The sequence below is a fragment of the Triticum dicoccoides genome, chromosome 2B, assembly GCF_002162155.2.
Source record: "Triticum dicoccoides isolate Atlit2015 ecotype Zavitan chromosome 2B, WEW_v2.0, whole genome shotgun sequence".
Lineage (NCBI taxonomy): Eukaryota > Viridiplantae > Streptophyta > Magnoliopsida > Poales > Poaceae > Triticum > Triticum dicoccoides.
This window is the reverse complement of record NC_041383.1, coordinates 63,575,241-63,580,695: the sequence shown is the minus strand read 5'-3', so window position 1 is coordinate 63,580,695 and position 5,455 is coordinate 63,575,241. Positions and strand designations below refer to the sequence as shown.

The window sequence follows — 5,455 nt, the reverse complement described above, 5'->3', positions numbered from 1 at the left end:
CTGTCGTCCCTCTCCCTCTACGACATCACCGCCACGCCCGGCATCGCAGCCGACGTCTCCCATATCACACCCACGCCCTGGTACGTCCCCACTCCCCACGCCTTTCCTCGCCGCTTGCTCTGCTGGATCTGCGTCTCACTAGTCCGATGGGGCCGTTGCTCGTACAGGTGAAGGGATTTGTTGGGGACAACCAGCTCTATCTCCTCCCTCCCTCGATCCGCGCCATGGCAGGCACCGAAACAAGCACCGGCGGGAGCGCACACTGGCCTGGCGCGCGGTGCTGCAGCGACCAGAGCGCGCCCATCAACCGCGCCGGTGCGTGCGGAGTCGATCCCGCGGCCGTCGTCACGTGAACCACCACCGCCTCGTCGCTGATAAGGCCACGATGGAAAGAGACGTTGCTGCCGCCGCGGGAAGCCGCCCTCGTCGCCGTTCCTCTTCTTCTTCTCCGTGGCCCCGCTCCCTTTCCACTCCTTCGAGCACAAGCAGTAGCAGCACGCATCGAGCACAAGCAGCACTAACACTTGGTGGCGAGCATGTACACGCTGCACACACACACACACAAGCTATCTAAGGTAAGCTAACAGGCTGGTTGATCAACTCTTTGCAAGAAAATCACGTACACAGATGCCTAAGCAGCTTAATTGATTCCGGCTATCTGAACAAGTTATTGTTATCCAAATGATTTGCCTACAATAAGCTATTATTCACATTGGTTCAATAGATGTCTATGTAGTAGAAAATTACACTACCAGTGATAGTCTGAATCTAAGAACTCACCCTGAAATATATTAATCATGCTTTCATTCTGATCTGTACATCGTCCTGGATGGTCTGCCCAAAAGATGCTCATAGCTTTTCTTAGCCTATGTTGCAGCTCATTTTTTATATTTAAATAACAACCATGTGGCAGAGTGGTTCTACTTCTCATAAATTGACAGAAAGGTTCTAGCATGTTTTCATTTGCAAGTAAAACTCGACCTTCTTTTAGTTGAGTGAATATCTTTCAGATATGGAACCTTTTACAGTACATGTCTTTCCTTCTAAATGTGAATTCATGTACATCTTCAAGCACTTCACATTTGTTGTAGCACTACGTAATGGTGTACTTCTTTTAGAAATTCTGCTCCTTACTTTTATAAATTCTACATATGGTTTCTCATCACTTGGTCTATATATATCACCTTTTGGGCAACGAATTATTCAGTGTTCTGTGTTAAAGCTTTCAACCTTGAAAGCACATATTTGTTTGGGCATGTGCTATATGTACCATTTTAGAAGTAGTCATTTGCTTAAACATAGTGAAACTAGTCTGAGTACTGGCCCAATCGTACCTCCACCCCTAATAGCAAGGGCCACATGTCATGCCAACTATTAGCAAGGGCCACCCCTAATAGTTTGATAGTTGGCGAACCGGGGCACGGCGACCTCATAGGCTTTCTAACAAAGAGGTGTTGTGTAAATTGGTGTTTGTTTTGAGTTTTAGTCTATTAAAGGTTCTTTCCTATGCAAAGAGGTGTTGTGCATGGTGATCGCCTTCAATTTACTTTCTGCAGGTAGAGTTACTGTGTTAAATCTTGAATGAAGCATCCGGGTAGTTGCATTGGGTCAAGTGTTTCTCAGATGCTTGTACATATCTTGGCTCAGTAAATCGATATAATCCATACTTAGCTATGAAGGGACTTTCATGAATCATAGCACTGGTGTGTGGATGCCATGCATCTATGGATTATTGGTTTAGTGTATTGTAGATATGTGATCCTTTTATCTAACTAGCTTGTATTTGCTTGTTATTGAACTGCATGTCGGGGAGGTTCTGTTGGAAACAAGTTCAGGATGTCTCTGGGTCTGCCTGTGGCAGCCACTGTGAACCGCGCTGATAACACTGTTGCTGCATCTGGCGGAGCTGTTGCTGCCGCCCCAAAGGGCAACCTTCATCACACACAACCCCATAACAGGGCCTCAAGGTTCTGTGCCCCATCAAAGCTCTTTAGTTGTCAACATTTATTCAGTAATCAACCAAGCAGCAGCAGTAGAAAAATGGGTCAACATTTCTTTAGAGTTTTACTGTCGATGATCGATTGGTTTGCTTGGTTGTCGTTCGATTCAGAGTTCCAATCCTATGTTGTGCTTGCAGGCCGACGCCAAAAGTGGTGCTTGTGGTGCCAAGCAAGACTAACTGTATGTGAGATGTAAGTGAGATGGATGCATTTTTACTATAATTTGGTTGTGACAGGCAAGACTTATTGTATGTGAGGCTTGTGAGCTCGCTTTAGTGTTCTTTCCTGTAATACTGTAAGCGAGATGGATGCATTTTTTGGTGCCTGTAGTGTTCTTTCATGTACTCATGTAGTACCTGGAGTAGTTGTGTTCTTTCCAGCATGGTCAACATCTTACTCATGTATTTGTCTTGCCCATAGTACTCCTGTACGAGTAGTTGTATACTCCTGTAGTTTTTCCTGCCTGTAGTGCAGAGATAGAGTGGTTTGTCCTGCCTGTGTGATGTTCTTTCCAGCATCTTAGCTGTGTACTCTAGTTACTAGAGTATTCTGTAGATTATTTCAATTAAAACTATTCCAGAGATGTTCTTTCCAGCATTGACATAATTCACTTTCTTTTGTTAATGGTTACTGCTGATGGTGCTGACTTTCCATGTATGCTCTCACAATCTAAACTAATTTATAGTTTTACTAAAACCGTAGTTTTGGTAGTTTTACTTTGTGTTCTTATAGTTTTATTGAAACTGTAGTTTGGTCCATCTGTACACCATCTTTGGGGTCCAGGCGTACGCCTCCATGCTTGTCGGCGGTGCCCTTTCCTTCAACCTCGTCTTCCCCTCCAGCGAGCCAGACATGTGGAGGCTCATGGGGATGTGGTGCATCTGGATGTTCAGTAAGTAAGACATGTGTTTTCCAACAAATTAGTTCTTTGTTGAGGATGATTTTTGGTACTTATCTCTTGATGAAGTGAATATGTGGTGCTTACTGTCGTTCAATTGCTAAGAATTTTGTTGCTACTGTTAGGAGCAAAGTCCTGTAATAACTAGTATGTCTTAGGCCTAGGATCTGTTCTTGGTAGGCTTTGCAAATAGGAACATGTTGTATCTCGTATATCTTTTTTTTGTGTGAAGGATGTATCTTATATGTCTTAGGCCTAGGATCTATTCACGAAAATTTATAAATGATCATCAACCAGTAGAATGAGGATAGATGAGCAGCCTCAAGATGATGTTGCTACAACTTGAAACGACATGTCTAAATTATTGAAATATGTTCTTTGATTCAGTGTTGATGCACAAAAACCTTCTCAATATATTAACTTTTCATATTCTACTTCTGTAGCTATACCTTCTCTGCCTGTGACTGCTCAAACAATATATTTGGCAATTCAATTTCACATTGCATGTGGGTCATAAACTTATATAGTATAAGCTTAGTTATTTGCGTATGTAAAATATATTAACAAAGTGTTAAGTTGGATTACCGCCTCATGTTGATGGCATTGTATCTAAACATTTAATAATGTATCTTTTTGGTGATCTAATGTTGTTTAGGTTGTTGCTGCTATCATGGAAGATCAAAAGAGGCATGGAGATGCGCACCACAGCTTTAGTTGATGTTGCACCATGTTTTGGTGCTTGTGTATCTGTTTTTGCTTGTGAGCACACTTGTATGTGCTTGTTTATCTGTTTTTGCTTGTTTTAGTTGAGTCGGACGTGCAGACTTGTATGTGCTATTGTCTGTATTTGGATGAATGATTTATGAATTTAATCATTTAATTGAGAGAATTATTTAGTGTTTGTTGTTCAAATGTGTAAACTGGAAATCAGTGAATAAAAAGACCAAATGTTCTATTGGACCAAATAATATATGGGCTCTAAAAAGGCTACAGCCTAAATTAATAGTGGACTCGAACATTCTGCATTTCTAGAAAACTTGAACAAAAAGGCCTAATGAAATGGTTTGCAAAAGGGCCATGGCCAAGAAAATTAAAAGGCCGAATTGTAGGGCGTGGCCCATGAAGCCGACTAGAATTAAAAAGGAAAAAATATAATAAATGGGCTGAATTAATGGGCTCGGCCCATATAGACACCTAATCGGACCGGGCTGAAACTTATCAACGACCTTTTCAATTGGTCGCAATTTTGCCACGTCAGATTGCCACGTCGGATCCGACGTGGCCTGGGCAGACAACCAGTGACCAAAACAAAAGTTCATAGGTTCAATGACCTTTTGTTTTGGTCATAAACATTTACGACCTTATCCCGAAGAAGGTCGTTAATTTTAGTGTACGACCGCCAGCTTTTGACCTTCTATTTTTGGTCACAAAAAGGTCGCAAATGAAAAACAATGACCTTTCGGTGACCAATAGTGATGGTCGCAAGTTGAAATATTTCTTGTAGTATGGCTGTGATATATAGCAGTAGAGGCTCTTTGCCGATTGGGGTAGCAAGCACCGGCTGGGTGGAAAGCAGGGCTTTGAGCTCTACAAACGCTGCTTCGGCTTCAGGATTCCAGTCGAACTTGTCAGACTTCTTCATCAGTAGGTAAAGTGGCAACGCCTTTTCACCGAGTTGAGAAATGAATCGACTCAATGCAGCCAAACAACTAGTAAGCTTCTAAACATCATGCACACGCACAGAGCGTTTCGTTCGGAGAATTGCTCCATCCTTTTCCGGGTTCGCGTCGATCCCTCATTTGGAAATGAGAAAACCGAGTAATTTCTGCCTAGGACTCTGAAAGTGCACTTTGACGGGTTGAGCTTGATATCATGTCTTCTTAAGTTGGCAAATGATTCAGTGAGATCAGTCAGCAGGTTGGAACCTTTACGTGACTTGACCACGATATCATCCATGTATGCTTCTATGTTCCGACTGATTTGAGTGAGCAAGCACTTCTGAATCATGCACATGAACGTGGCTCCAGCATTCTTGAGGCCAAAAGGCATGGTAACATAACAAAAGCACCCAAATGGGGTGATGAAGGCTGTTTTTATCTCATTGGGTCCATACAGTCGGATCTGATGGTACCCGGAATACGCGTCCAAAAAGGACAAACGCTCGCACCCCGCAGTTGAGTCGACAATCTGGTCGATGCGGGGGAGAGGGAAGTGATCTTTCGGGCAGGCCCGATTGATGTGCTTGAAATCGATACACATACAAAGTGAATCATCTTTCTTGGGGACCATGACAACATTGGCGAGCCACTCGGAGTGGTATATCTCTCGGATGAACTCAACTGCCAGAAGCCGAGCTACCTCTTCACCAATTTCCTTCCTCTTCTCCACGGCGGACCGACGGAGATGTTCCTTAACAGGTTTTTCTTTTGGGTCGATGTGCAAACGGTGCTCAACCAGTCCCCTGGGTACACCCGGCATGTCAGATGGTTTCCATGCGAAGATGTCCCAGTTCTCACGGAGGAACTGGATGAGCACTTCTTCCTATTTGTTGTCGAGC

At 43.4% G+C, this 5,455-nt stretch overlaps 1 long non-coding RNA gene across 1 annotated transcript; it reads left to right on the top strand.

The window, feature by feature from the left end:
* Positions 1-1,814: 1,814 nt before the first annotated feature.
* LOC119367129 lies at positions 1,815-2,886 on the top strand. The gene is made up of 3 exons (XR_005176212.1): positions 1,815-1,967; positions 2,138-2,192; positions 2,750-2,886. It is a non-coding gene; the product is annotated as an uncharacterized LOC119367129 (long non-coding RNA).
* The last annotated feature ends 2,569 nt before the right edge of the window (positions 2,887-5,455 follow it).